This window comes from Moschus berezovskii, chromosome 20 (assembly GCF_049115385.1).
Source record: "Moschus berezovskii isolate FMDL1 chromosome 20, NW_MosBer_1.0, whole genome shotgun sequence".
NCBI classification, from domain to species: Eukaryota; Metazoa; Chordata; class Mammalia; order Artiodactyla; family Moschidae; genus Moschus; species Moschus berezovskii.
The window spans coordinates 45742086-45757081 of NC_142479.1; the positions used below are offsets into that span (position 1 = coordinate 45742086).

The following is a 14996-nucleotide window of genomic DNA, read 5'->3' on the forward strand; positions in this document are numbered from 1 at the left end:
ATAGACCAACAAGCAAGTTTTGAGGCGGAGGTGGTGAGGAAGACACTTTAACAACATTCTCCACGATGAATGCTGCCACTAAAAATAAAAATGCATGTCAGTCACAAGCAGGATCTGCTCTCTGAAATGACTGAGTTACGGAAATCACCCTAAACGACTTTTCACCCTGAATGACTTTCATAGCCAGCCTTGCAGTGAAAACACTTAGAACTCGCTAATTCTTGCAGTGAAAATACATAATAGGAAAAAAATCATAAGCAGGATGGCGGTTTCCAGCTCTTGCATCCCCTGAACACTGGTTCACCTCAGCTCTCATTCAGCATTTCAGGTCGCCCTGGTCACTTGAATCCTCATAACAGTTTATTCCCTCCACTTCCTGGACAGCACACTTAGTTTTCTGCCTCCTCTGACATCCTCCTCTCCATCCCCTTCCTTTCTTTCTCATCTCCATGACCTCTGAGTACTCTAATGGCTGGTCACCTCCGTCCAGTTTGCTCGGGGCCTCTAACTTGGCCTTTGCAGCCAAGCTGTGGCTTTTAAGTCCTGCCTGTGTGTCTTAAGTTTGGTCCTGCCTTCTGAACTCTGGATTCATCTACCCAACTACAGTCTTGATGCCTCCAACTTGGGTTCCTCAGTTTAATGGGAACAAAACCCAATTCTAGGTTTTTTACCATCAGTGTCTCACAAAGCCTCCCTCATTTCCGTAAACTGGATGTGTCAGGATGTACGTGATTAATGCCACCATATCTCAGCACTGCTCACTGCTTCCACCGCTGCCACCCGGTCCAGCCCATAGTCACCTCCCACCAGTATCTCTGCCACCACCTCCAGTCCAGCCTCCTTTCTTTTGCCCCTGCCCCTTTACGGTCTGACCTTCACATGACAGAGAGACGCTTCTAAGACCCAGGTCAAGTCCCCCGACTTACACACTCTTTCTGTCTCTCAGAGGAAAAGCTAAGCTCTTACCATGGCCTCCAAGGCCCTGAATTCCCTCCCTGTCCCTCCACTGTGGACTTGCCTCCGCCCCCCCGCCCCAATCTTGCTGCACCACCTCCTTGCTGTTCCCCAGATCAGCCAAGGTGCTCCCACCCCAGGGCTTTTGCACTCACTGTTCCCTCTGACCCAAATGCTTTCCCCCACATTCCAACATTACACGGACCTCTCACTTCCTAGATCTCTGGTCAAATACCATTTGTTCACTTAAGAGGGGTTTCTCTTGTCACTTGAAAGAGTAAATCAGACCCTCAACACACACACTTCCTGGCTTTGTGGACCTTGTGACAATTTCCACTGTTTAGTGGACTTGTTTACTGTCTCTCCAGCAGAGTGCAAACATCACGAGAGCAGCGAATGAACGGATGAGTGAGTTTATAGGCTCTGCTAAGTCGCTTCAGTTGTGTCCGACTCTTTTTCAATCCCATGGGCTATAGCCCGCTAGGCTCCTCTGCCCATGGGGTTTCCTATGTAAGAATACTGGAGTGGGGTGCCATTTCCTTCTCCAGGGGATCTTCCCAACCCAGGGATCAAACCCACCGCTCTTACGTCTCCTGCATTGGCAAGTTTCTTTACCACTCGAGCCATCTGGGGCTCTCCTCTACCGGTAGCATAAAGTCCCCAGTTCTCCTGCATGGTATCATCTTGCACCCTCCCACTGTGTTACTCCGGCCTCAAAATAACTTTCAAAAGTATACCATCCCTTGGGACTTACCTGGTGCTCCAGTCGCTGAGACTCCTCATTCCCAATGCAGGGGGCCTGGGCTCAGTCCCCAGGGAACTAGATCTCACATGCCACAACTAAAGATCCCTCATGCTACAACTAAGACCCAGGGTAGCCAAATAAATAAATATTAAAAATAAAATAATAGTACAGCCTCCCTGTACCTCCCAGCATCATGAAGCCAGCTGTGGTGCCCTGCACATACCCTCCTGTCTCAGCCCCTATGCTTTCCTATATGCTCTCTTCACTCTGGTTTAACTCTGCTGTAACCTGGCTACCTGGAAAATGTGGGTTCTCTGCTCTAAATTCATGGTCAGGTATCACTTCCCCTGGGGGCCTGCTCACCCCAGCCAGCATCAAATACTCCCTTTCGGTGCTGCTGTCCTTGGAAATGCTTGTGTTTTCCCACAGAACCACGTTACTTAAACTATTCTTTATATACTGTGAACTCCACGAGTGGCAAGGATGCTGTCTTACTCCTTTTTGCATCCTCATCTAATAAGTACTGAAGTAAATAACATATTTACTTACTCTATAATATGCCACTAATTTCTCAAACAAACAAAATAGTTCTGTGATGGTCACTTAGCTTCTGAAGGATTCTTTGCTCTCCACGGAAATACTATGTCATTGAAGTGAAAAGAATAAACATTATAAAGACATCAAGTCTGCCCAAATAGTTAAAATATATAATTTTATCAAAATTCAAATGAATCATGAACTTGATGTGTTTATTCCAAGACTCACCTGGAGGAATAAAGCATCAGAAAGCCTAAGAAAGTTTGCAAAAGGAAGAATAAAGAGGAGAGATTTGCCTTATTAGAAATAAAAACATGCAGCCTTCTCTGGTAGTCAGTGGTTGAGAGTCCACCTGCCAATGCAGGGGACACCGGTTCAATCCCTGGTCAGGAAATATTCCACATGCCATGGAGCAATGAAGCCCATGCGCCACCACTACTAAACCCCACTTGCCTAGAGTTTGTGCTCTGCAACAAGAGAAGCCACTGCAATGAGAAGCCCAAGCATTGCAACAAACAGTGAACCCTGCTCACGGCAACTAGAGAAAGTCTTTGCAGCAACGGAGACCTAGGGCAGCCAAAAAGAAAAAAATAATTAAAAAAGAAAGAAAGAAAAATATGCCATAAAATTACATCAGAAAAACAGTGTGGTTACAACAGAACAGAAATTCTCAAAAGAATTAAACATAAAGTAGCACTTCAAATCGGAGAAGGCAATGGCAAGCCACTCCAGTACTATTGCCTAGAAAATCCCATGGATAGAGGAGCCTGGTAGGCTGCAGTCTGTGGGGTCCCTAAGGATCGGACACGACTGAGCGACTTCACTTTCACTTTTCACTTTCACACACTGGAGAAGGAAATGGCAACCCACTCCAGTGTTCTTGCCTGGAGAATCCCAGGGACGGGGCAGCCTGGTGAGCTGCCGTCTGTGGGGTCACACAGAGTCGGAAACTACTGAAGTGACTTAGCAGCATCAGCACTTCAAATTAAGTGACAGCCATATCTCCCTCTTTATGCCCCAAATAAATTCCAATTCAATATAAATTTAAGTGTAAACTATGAAAATATAAAAGTTCTGGAAGTAAACATGGATGAATATTTTATAAAATTAAAGGGGGGGAAGCCTTCTCTATTGTCCGAACTTTCACTGTGAACATTTTCAGATTCATAGACAGGTTCAGCCAGAACACTACAGTGAACACTAAAGGGAAAACTACACTGAACACCTTCGATATCTATCACCTCGTTTACACACTAGAAACATTTTACCACATTTGCCTCTATCTTGATCCCTCTCCATTTTCTTCTTCATTGACTCATTTGAAGTATGTTGCAGACAACATGACATCATTACATTTCACCTCCAACCAGTTCCAGCACAATCTCCTGAACACTCCTATCATACCACGATCAAACCTACACAAAATAGTACTTTCAAAATAGTGTATAGTACACAGTCCATGGGGTTCCCTGATGGCTCAGCGGTAAAGAATCCGCCTGCCAACTTTGGTTTGATCACGACTAAACAACACAGTCCATATTAAAATTTCCTGAATTGTCTCCAAAAAAACCCCTTGGAATTATGTATTTTCTATTTTATCTCTATTTGAAATGGTTATTTATGGAAGACGGGGCGGGGGGGGGGCACGGGAAAAGGCTTTTAGGAATCTTCATTGAATATAAAGACCCCTTCTGTTTCTAACAGCAAAAAGTTGGGAAAAACCTTCAGTGTTTAACATGGTAAGAGAAAAGTCGTTCAGTCTGGTCTTCCCGACCCAGAGATCAGAACCCGGGTCTCCTGCATTGCAGGCAGATTCTTTACCATCTGAGACACCAAGGAAGTCCTACACTGGGGCTAATAAATGATGGTTAAATAAATGATGGCACAACCATACAATTGTGCCTATGCAGCCCCTGAACAATGTGTCAGATGTGCTACCCTAGAAAGTGAAACGGTACATATATCAAGGACGTAAATCTTATTTTTTGTTTATAAACAAACAAAAAACATCTGGACACAAACACACAGATGGAAAGCTATACCTCAAGGTTCTGATGAAGAATGAGTGGCTCTCTTTGAATGCAGTGGGTGAGATTCTATGTCCTTTATGTTCTTTTTTATTATTATTATTTTTGCTTCTCCGTATGTTTTTTATTTGGCTCTAGTGCACATTGTACTGCTTTTACTTTTGTAATTTAAAAAATTCACATATATTCTCTAAATAATGTCAGGGAGAGTCCCTTATACTGCAAGGAGATCCAACCAGTCCATTCTAGAGGAGATCAATCCTGGATGTTCATTGGAGGGACTGATGCTAAAGCTGAAACTGCAATACTTTGGCCACCTCATGCGACGAGTTGACTCACTGGAAAAGACTCTGATGCTGGGAAAGGTTGGGGGCGGGAGGAGAAGGGGACGACGGAGAATGAGATGGCTGGATGGCATCACCGACTCTGTGGACATGAGTTTGAGTGTACTCCGGGAGTTGGTGATGGACAGGGAGGCCTGGCGTGCTGTGATTCATGGGGTCGCGGAGAGTCGGACACGACTGAGCGACTGAACTGAACTGAACTGAACTGAAAATTGTGTATATTACCAGAGGATTCTTTAGTTTCTAGGAGGATCCTTTAAATATTAACCCAGTACATGTACAATTGTTGAACATATATCCCTTCCTTCTCCATGATGCCATTAAGGACTGAGCTTACTCTGAAGGTGATGCTAGAAGACAGGCTGAAATTCTTACTAAACACCAAAGAGTCCACCGTATTTTAATAACATGAGCTACTTTAATTTTAAACATTTATTATTAAAAATTTCTAACATACAAAACTTATATGCAGAGTACATCATGAAGAACGCTGGGCTGGAAGAAGCACAAGCTGGAATCAGGATTGCTGGGAGAAATATCAATAACCTCAGATATGCAGATGACACCACCCTTATGGCAGAAAGTGAAGAGGAACTCAAAAGCCTCTTGATGAAAGTGAAAGAGGAGAGTGAAAAGGTTGGCTTGAAGCTCAACATTCAGAAAACAAAGATCATGGCATCTGGTCCCATCACTTCATGGGAAATAGATGGAAAAACAGTGGAGACAGTGTCAGACTTTATTTTTTGGGGCTCCAAAGTCACTGAAGATGCTGATTGCAGCCATGAAATTAAAAGACACTTACTCCTTAGAAGGAAAGTCATGACCAACCTAGACAGCATATTAAAAAGCAGAGACATTACTTTGCCAACAAAGGTCCGTCTAGTCAAGGCTATGGTTTTTCCAGTGGTCATGTATGGATGTGAGAGTTGGACTGTGAAGAAAGCTGATCACCGCAGAATTGATGCTTTTGAACTGTGGTGCTGGAGAAGACTCTTGAGAGTCCCTTAGACTGCAAGGAGATCCAACCAGTCCATTCTAAAGGAGATCAATCCTGGGTGTTCATTGGAAGGACTGATGCTAAAGCGGAAACTCCAATACTTTGGCCACCTCATGCGACGAGTTGACTCACTGGAAAAGACTCTGATGCTGGGAAGGATTGGGGGTGGGAGAAGAAGGGGACGACAGAGAATGAGATGGCTGGATGGCATCACCGACTCGATGGACACGAGTTTGAGTGAACTCTGGGAGTTGGTGATGGACAGGGAGGCCTGGTGTGCTCTGATTCCTGGGGTCGCAAAGAGTCGGACACGACTGAGCGACTGAACTGAACTGAACTGAACATATGAAAAATAGAAAGCAATGTTATAATGATCCTCTATCAACCCAGTTTCAACGTATCAATTCACAGTCAACTTTGTTTCAAATACCATCATCCATTTCCTCCCCCCATTCCCAAGTAATGTGAAGCAATCCCAGACACCCTATTTCATTGGCAAATGTTTCAATTTGTGTTCCAAAGATAAGGACGCTTTAGAAGGCAATGGCAAGCCACTCCAGTACTCTTGCCTAGAAAATCGCATGGACAGAGGAGCCTGATGGGCTGCAGTCCATGGGGTCGCTACTGGTCGGACACGACTGAGCGACTTCACTTTCACACATTGGAGAAGGAAATGGCAACCCACTCCAGTGTTCTTGCCTGGAGAATCCCAGGGATGGGGGAGCCTGGTCGGCTGCCGTCTATGGGGTCGCACAGAGTCGGACACGACTGAAGTGACTTAGCAGCAGCAGCAGCAGCAGAAAAACAAAACCAAACCACAGTTCCATTATCCCAACTGAAAAAAGCTGACAATAATTTCTTAGCAAATACCTAATCAAACTTCAAATTTCTGCTTGTACCAAGATTTTTAAAAATCTTGATCCATACTACAGTACATGTGTTAGGATGGCAAAAATCCCAAACACTGACAACACCAAATGCTGGCAATGATAAAGAGCAATAGGAACTCTCATTCATTGTTTGTGAGGATGCAAAATGGTGCAGCCCCTTGGGAAGACAACCTGGCAGTTTACAAAAGTAAACAAATCCTCACCACTCCATCAAGCTCCTTGATATTTATCCAAATTCAAGGTGGTGAATAGATAAATGGATACACAAACTGTGGTGCATCCATATTATTATTCAGAGTTAAACCAGCTGTCAAACCACAGAAGGACATGGAGGAACCTTAAATGTAGATTGCAAAGTGTAAGAAGACAGTCTGAAAAGGTTACATCCGTAATGATTCCAATCATAAGACATTCTGTGTGTGTGTGCTGAGTCTCTGTGTCATGTCAGACTCTTTTAGACCCCATAGATTGTAGCCCACCAGGTTCCTCAGTCCATGGGATTCTCCAGGCGAGGATACTGGCATGGGTTGCCCTACTCATCTCCAGGATCAAACCCAAGTCTGTGTCTCCTGCATTGGCAGGCGTATTCTTTGCCACTGAGTCACCTGGGAAACACCATATGACATTCTGGAGAAGGCAAAACTATGAAGACAGTAAAAAGATCAGCGGTTGCCAATGTCTGAAGGAAGAAAGGTGAGGAAGACTAGGTAGATCACAGGGTATCACAGCTCACTTATTACTATAACTTGACTTCACCCCACTTCAAACTTCCCCTCAATGGTTTCTGGAAGTCCCAGGATTGAGGGGTTAAGGTTGCTTTACTCAGTCAATACTATCCAGTACGTGTTTTATACCTGACACTCCAAGTTTTCCATTTTCTAAAGGAAAGGGGGAAACTCGGGTTTCCTAATAAGTCAAAGGCCAACAAGGTTCATACAAAGAGAAACCAAGAGAAACTCAAACATGGGGAGAGTCAAAGAGAGGGTGATGAATGAAGTGTAGTAATTGAATCAGAAGAAACTCCTAAGGCAAACAGCGTATATGCTGGTCTGAAGAATGCTCCAGAAGGCAGCACGCGAAGCTAAGAGTGGCTCTATAGGGACAGAAAGCAGTTGCCTGCAGCTGGAGTGAAACAGGAATTGTCTGGAAACGACGTGAGGGATCTTTCCAGTGTGACAGGAATGTTCTAAAGCCCAGTCGTGGTGGATGGTTGTAACTCGGAAAATTGCATAAAAATCATCAGCCTGCACATCTTAAATGGGTGAATTTGAGAATGTAAATTATACTTCCATAAGGCTGGGTTTTTAAGTCAAGGGAGATAAATAGATGAGCCTTCAGGACTCTATGAATTATTTCTGAACTAAAAAGAGCCTCGTCCTCACTGTGAATCAATTAGCGTGACTGAAGTCCAGGGGTGCCTCGCTACCAAGAATCAAGGCTAGAAAGATACACACTTTGAAGAAGATGAAATAAAAGGGAAGAGAGAGGCCTCACCCCCGAGCAGGATGGGCCTTCTTCCTGAGTGCTGCCAGCGGGTCCGACACACGGTCCCGGGAGCAGAATAGAATGAGGAGGAAGGACAGAGCATCAGCACCAGGCAGAACTCAGGAGGGCTGGACAGAAGGACACAAGCAGCGTGTCCTTCAAAGAGAAAAAAGCACAGCCCACCGAGGGATCCAGAAAGGCTTCCTGGAGGAGGTGATGCTTACAAGCCGGTCTGTTCCTGGTGATAGAACTACTGTCAACATCCAGTGTGGCAGGAGGGTGGCAGCAGAGAGGGTAGGCGCTCCAGGCATGGAGGAGCAGGCCCAGCGGCAGGGCCAGGTCTGGCTCATCAGGACAAAGGCCTGATTGTGGCCAAGTCCTGAGTGTGTTTGGAGAACCAGCCCCTCTGTGGCCCAGGACTGGAGTCAAGGCAAGAAAAGGACTGGGACGTGGCTACAGCGGGACTGCACTGGGTCCAGGCAGGAGCTCTGCCCAAGTCCCTTATGCAGCCGAGGCGGAGATCTTGTCTGAGGTATCTGAGCATGGGGCTGGGGCAGCCAAAGCTGCAGCTCAGGACAAGGGCCCTGCTAATGCAAAACCTGCCCTCTCATCCACCCTCTTCCAGCACTGACCCACAGCCAACCCACCAAGATCACTGAGGCGCCCATCTGAACAGGGCGCACTGACCAGTGTCCTGGGCACTGGCAGCTGGGAGGCTCCTCCCAGAACAAGCATGCACTTCAGCCCCTCCACCTGGGACATCAGCATACTGAGAGTAGGTAGATTGTTTCAACCCTGTTCATGCTAGTTGTACCAATGATCTTAGTTACATTACTTAATTATTCTGTAAACCAATGAAACAGGAGTGCAGAAAGAGAGAGAGACATTGCTTCCTCAAAACCCTCCTGTTAAGACAGGAGGTATTGTTCAGTCACTCAGTCGTGTCCAACTCTTTGCAACCCCATGGACTGTAGCATGTCAGGCTTCCCTGCCTTTCGCCACCTCCCAGAGTTTGCTCAAATTCATGTCCACTGAGTTGATGATGTCATCCAACCATTTCATCCTCTGTTGCCCTCTTCCCCTCCTGCCCTCAATCCTTCCCAGTATCAGGGTCTTTTCCAATAAGTCGCATCAGGTGGTCAAAGTATTGGAGCTTCAGCTTCAGCATCCGTCTTTCCAATGAATATTCAGGGTTGATTTCCTTTAGGATTGACTGGTTTGATCTCCCTGCAGTCCAAGGGACTCTCAAGAGTCTTCTCCAGCACCACAATTTGAGAGCATCAATTCTTCGGCACTCAGCCTTCTTTATGGTCCAACTCACATCTGTACATGACCACTGGAAAAACCATAGCTTTGACTTTAGTGACCTTTGTTGGCAAAATGATGTCTCTGCTTTTTAATGCACTATCTAAAAAGATTTGTCATAGCTTTCTTTTCAAAGGAGCAAATGTCTTTAATTTCATGGCAGTAGTCACCATCCTCAGTGATACTGGAGCCCAAGAAACCTCAATTTTAAAAAATGTTCAGGGAGAATGGCATTGAAACATGTATATTATCATATGTGAAACAAATCACCAGTCCAGGTTCAACGCATGATACAGGATGCTCGGGGCTGGTGCACGGGGATGACCCAGAGGGAGGATAAGGGGAGGAGGGAGGTGGGAGGGGGGTTCAGTAAGGGGAACATACGTACACCCGGGGCGGATTCATGTCAATGTATGGCAAAACCAACCAAGATAATATTGTAAAATAATTAGCCTCCAATAAAAAAGAAAAAAAAATGTTCAAAGTTGCTATATAAATTATGAGGGAACCCTTTGCAGCCCAACCCAAATCAAGAAGCCTCTGTGCTTTTCAGGTGAGAGATGCCAGGCCAGGTTGGGTCCAGGGGAACCCAGAGGAAATGAAAAGTGGGCAAATGTGGTGACAAAGACAGTCACACACTCAAGAAAGGAAGCTGACAGAAAACAGGACAGCTGATCTGGGTGACTGCCATTGGAGGAGTCAGACGCTAGAGGAAGCTGGAAGCCCATGCAGTGAGAAGTGAGCACCATTCAGAAAAATCCCATGAGAATGAGAACACAGCAGAAGACCCAGGAGAGCCGGGGCTTTCTGTGTGTTGCTCATGGCTGCCTCCTTGGCACCTGGAAAGATGCCTGGGACTCAGTAGACACAATCACTTGATGAAGGAACGAATGGATAGACAGTGTCGGCTGTTGGGGTAGCGTTTCTGGAAGGCAGGTTCACTTTGGGGTGGAAACGCAGGTTTGGCCTGAGGGCCCGAAAGAGTGTCTCCCATGTGGGAGGGGACAAAAGAAGATATGCAGGAGGAGGTCTGTGAGCTTAACAGCAACCTCCTGAAGTCAGGAAGGACGTCAGTAAGAATCTGATTCAATCACCCTCCAACATCCCCATCAAGGAGTCGGCATGGAATGAAACCTTCACTTCAGTAACCGCGAGTTCTTCATTTCCTGGGGCTGAGCACTTCCGATGTGCTGTGGCTGCTGGAACATTCTTCCATGCGTGTGTGTGTGTGTGTGTGTGTGTGTGTGCTGAGTCACTTCAGTCATGTCCTCTCTGTGACCCCATGGCCTGCAGCCCACCAGGCTCCTCTGTCCATGGGATTCTCCAGGCAAGAATACTGGAGTGGGTTGCCGTGCCTTCCTCCAGGGGAATCTTCCTGACCCAGGGATCGAACCTGTGTCTCTTACATCTACCTGCATTGGCAGGCAGGTTCTTTACCACTAGTGCCACCTGGGAAGCCCATTCTTTCATATATTCAGTCAAAACCTGACCCAAATTTTATTGCTTCAAACCAAAAAGGATAACTTTAATTTTGACTGAAAAAGGAATTGTTGACCAAGTGCAAGGGATGGTAGCTTTGGAAGGAAAAAAAAGCACATCGTAATGCAGAGCTGAGAGCTCCTGGGCAAGATGTGCCAGACAGAGCCCACGGCAGGTGGGTTTATCTAATCGCCATAATTCCTGATTCTAAGGTCCTGTCACGCAAAACGGTTTTCGAGGAAAAAAGCACATTTCATAAAGACAGCTCCATGTTAGGCTCTACTCTTGCTTCCTCACAGAGGCCACTGCACTTCCTTCTCACCACTTCCTGAGATGGGTGTGGTTGACCCATGGGTGAGGAAACTGGAGAATCTTCTCCAAGGGGGAGGGTCTGATCCCCCAATGAGTAAAGACACCGATGGGAGAAAACTGAGTCACTGTTCAGAAGTTTACCCTGAGTCTCAGCGTGAGAGAAAGTCACCTGTGTGGACACAGCCCCCAGAACATGATACAACAGATTTCCCTCTGCGAAGATGAATGATTCTAGAAAATCACTAGATCTATCCGGAAAGTCTTGGCCATTCATAAGAAGGGAAACAACTGAGAAATCCAGATAAATAAGCAACTATGAAACAGTTACTGGAAGAAATAGGAAATTTTAGAAAATCTCTAATGTGTATCCTCATTGAAATTCAAGGAGCTTTTACAGCTGTGAAGCTACAGCAAGAGGTTATGAAGAAGAAACAATTTGAGATCAGATAAATCAGACAAAAGATGAAAAACACAATAGCTGAAGTTAAGAAAGCGAAGCACATTAGATGATAAACTTTAAAAGAAAAAATCAGAGGCTGCACGAAAGTAATCAAAAGGATTAAAGAAAATATTAATACGTGATGGGGAAGACATACTCAGGAGACAGAATATACACATATTTGAATTCCGTGAAGGAGGCTCCAGGGTAAAGAGAAGACCAATAATTAAAGTCATAACAGAATGCCTTGAGGGAATTCAATAAATCTACCACCCAATCTAGACACTCTTAAGCAAAAGAGAAAAGGAAGAACTGAACCTGCAAATCAATATCTCAAGCCAACTTTCTGCATCTGATTTAATGGGGAAAGATCAAAAGCAATCACAGTAAAATGAGAACAAGGACATCACTAGCATTTAACACAACCCGAGCGTCACACACACGACACAGCAGGAATGAGAAAGAAAAGACACAGCCACAGGGATGAAGGAGACAAAGGGCTTTGCTATCTGCACCTGACAGAATCGTCCACTTGGAGATCATGGGAGAATCAACTGAAAACCATCAGTACCAGGGAGGAAAGGGGTCAGTTACAAATTAGATAGTTTAAAAAATATCTAATTAAAAAAATACAATGAATGTTCATCTCAGCAGCACACATCCTAAAATTGGAAGGACACAGAGAAGATTAGTGTGGAGGATGACATGCACGTTCATGAAGTTTTCCACGTTAAAAAAGAAGAAAAAGCAATCCCACCCACAAAAGTAATAAAAGTATAAACCTGGGCGTAAACTCAACAAACAGAAGAAAAAGGAGAAGAAATATGTGGACTATAGAGAAAGACAAAAAGGAAGGCTCAGAGAGGCGGCCACATTTCTGGACAGAAAGACTTTGCAAAAAAATCAGTATTTCTGGAGGGACAAGTAGGGAGAGTGCCCTCCTCTGAACCACAGGTTCCCAGAAAGGAAGCCTGAAAGCCACCAAACCCTGATGACCATGTACCTATGGGAAGTACAGGGTCATGAAACTGCCAGGTACCCTCAAAGAATCCAAGACTTTATAATAGCAGTACCAAGTTCAGAACCTCCTCACAGTGGCATCACCCTGGACACTGCCAAAGTTAAAGCTATTTCCTGGTCAGTCAGTGACGGAGGGATAAAGAAAATGTGGTTTACATACAAGGGAATATTATTCAGCCTTGAAAAGACTCTCTCCTAGGGCCTGGCCATAGCCTCTGATTGGGTCTCCCCCCATCCATTAGTCCAGTCTGCACAGGCAGCCAAAATGTTCCTTCTAAAATGAGGTCAAGTCCAGAAGAATGGATAAAGAAGATGTGGTACACATATACAATAGAACACTACTCAGACATTTATTCTTGCCTGGAGAATCCCAGGGACGGGGAAGTCTGGCGGGCTGCTGTCTATGGGGTCACACAGAGTTGGACATGACTGAAGTGACGCAGCAGCAGCAGCAGCAGACATTTAAAAGAATGAAATAATGCCATTTGCAGAGACATGGATGGATTTAGTGTCATACTGAGTGAAATAAGTCAGACAGAGAAGGAGAAATATCGTATGACATCCCTTATATGTAGAATCTTAACACATGATATAAAACAGAAACAGACTCACAGACTTAGAGAACGAACTTATGGTTGCCAGGGTGGGGGGAAGGGATAGCTAGGGAGTCTGGGATCGATATGTATACACTGCTATATTTAAAATGTATAGCACAGGGAACTCTGCTCAATGTTCTGTGGCAGCCTGGATGGGAAGGGAGTTTAGGGGAGAGTGGATACACGTATATGTATGACTGAGTCCCTTTGCTGCCCATCTGAAACTAACACAACATTGTTAATTGATATCCAACTCTTTTTAAGTCTTTGTTAATTGTTAAGTGGTATCCAATGCTTTTGCAATCCCATGGACTGTAGCCCGCCAGGCTGCTCTGTCCATGGAATTCTCCAGGAAAGAATACTGGAGTGGCTAGCCATTCCCTCCTCCAGCAGATCTTCCCGGCCCAGGGATCAAACCCAGGTCTCCCGTGTTGCAGGCAGATTCTTTATCGTCTGAACCACCAGTATAGCTACCGTTACTGGCTATACTGCAATATAAAAATAAAAAGTAAATAAAATGAGGTCAGGTGAGTCACTCCTCCTTCCCTCAGCCCCCAACCCCAGCCCTCTGCCCTGCACCCCTCCCACCTTGGCTGTAGCCATGTGCCCGCACTGTTCTCGTCCATGTTTATTCATGGAGCTCCACGGATGGGGGATCTCTGCCCTGCCCCGTGAAGTTGCCCTGTTGCGTAAAACAGTGTCAGACACACAGCAGGCACTCAAAAATGTTTGCTAACCTAATTGCATGAATGTCAAAAGGACCTCTAGTCAGAGTGGGGGCTCCCAGAACGTAAGTCAGTGTGTGGACGAGGCTGCCATCTAGTGGTGGGACCCCCTTGCAGCTTTGGCAGGGGGGTACCTAAAAGGCTCAGCATCTCTCAGGGCCCTGGGATGTGCAGTGAGGGGGTATCAGGGAGGACAGCCATCTACCGCCAGGGGCCACCCCATTCTCTAAGTCCATGCCCATCAGTTAAGACCAGATCTGCATCACAGACACTGGAGGGAGAAAAGGAAGAAGCAGGTGTCTGGGCTGGACTCTACCACACAGATGTTATAATACTGACTCAAAATCAGTTGGGAGGAGCAAGTGTTCAGTGTGGAAGTGGGTGGGCATGGAGAAGACAAAGTAATGCTCGTGTGACCTCCCTGAAGTGTCGTGATCTGGATGAAACACTGCCTTCTCCTGGAGGCTGTGGTGAGGCTGAGCAAGGCCAACACCTGGCACGGGGTGGGGTGGGGTGGGGGAGGGTACCGGGTAGCGCTGGACCACCTGCCCTGTCCACACCCCTCCCTGCCTTCCAGTGGTTGCTCTGGGTACTGCAGATGGTGACAGGGCCCTGGGGATGCTCAGGCCTGGACATCAGAACCCGGAGACAATCCAGCCCCTTCGCCAAGCTCCCCCAGCACCCAGGTTAGACAGTGCATTGGCAGCAGTTGCTATCATATGATCAATACTACCTAAAGAGTGAGTATCTTCTTCTGTGCTAGGTTTGAGGGCTCCTCCCCAAGGACAGATCAATTCCCGGCAAAGGGTACAATACAGGCTGATCACAGGTTTAACTGCAATGAATTTGAAACTACAACACTGTATAATTGTTTCATGACAGGATCCCTTCCAAAATTAATATACGTGAAAGAAAACAAATTATACCATCCCACGCCATTACCGAAAACATGTCCCAAAGCCAAATGTTGACGGCCATAAAAAGAATTCTGTCCCCTAAGTGTTTACATACAGTTTATAATTACATCTTTCCTTTAGGAGGAAATCAATCACGAACTGCTAGTATTTTCCTTCTTTTCTTTAGTTTCATTTTTGTCTTTACAGATGAATCTATAGAGTGGTGGTGACTCCAGTGAGCTCCT

At 45.7% G+C, this 14996-nt stretch overlaps 1 protein-coding gene and 1 pseudogene across 3 annotated transcripts in view; one reads left to right on the top strand and one right to left on the bottom strand.

Moving 5' to 3' along the window:
• SPECC1 (sperm antigen with calponin homology and coiled-coil domains 1) overlaps positions 1–14996 on the bottom strand; it is a 229286-nt gene that overhangs the window by 133450 nt on the left and 80840 nt on the right. The gene's annotated exons all lie outside the window — the stretch shown is intronic.
• Positions 12153–12249, top strand: LOC148774708 (U6 spliceosomal RNA; annotated as a pseudogene).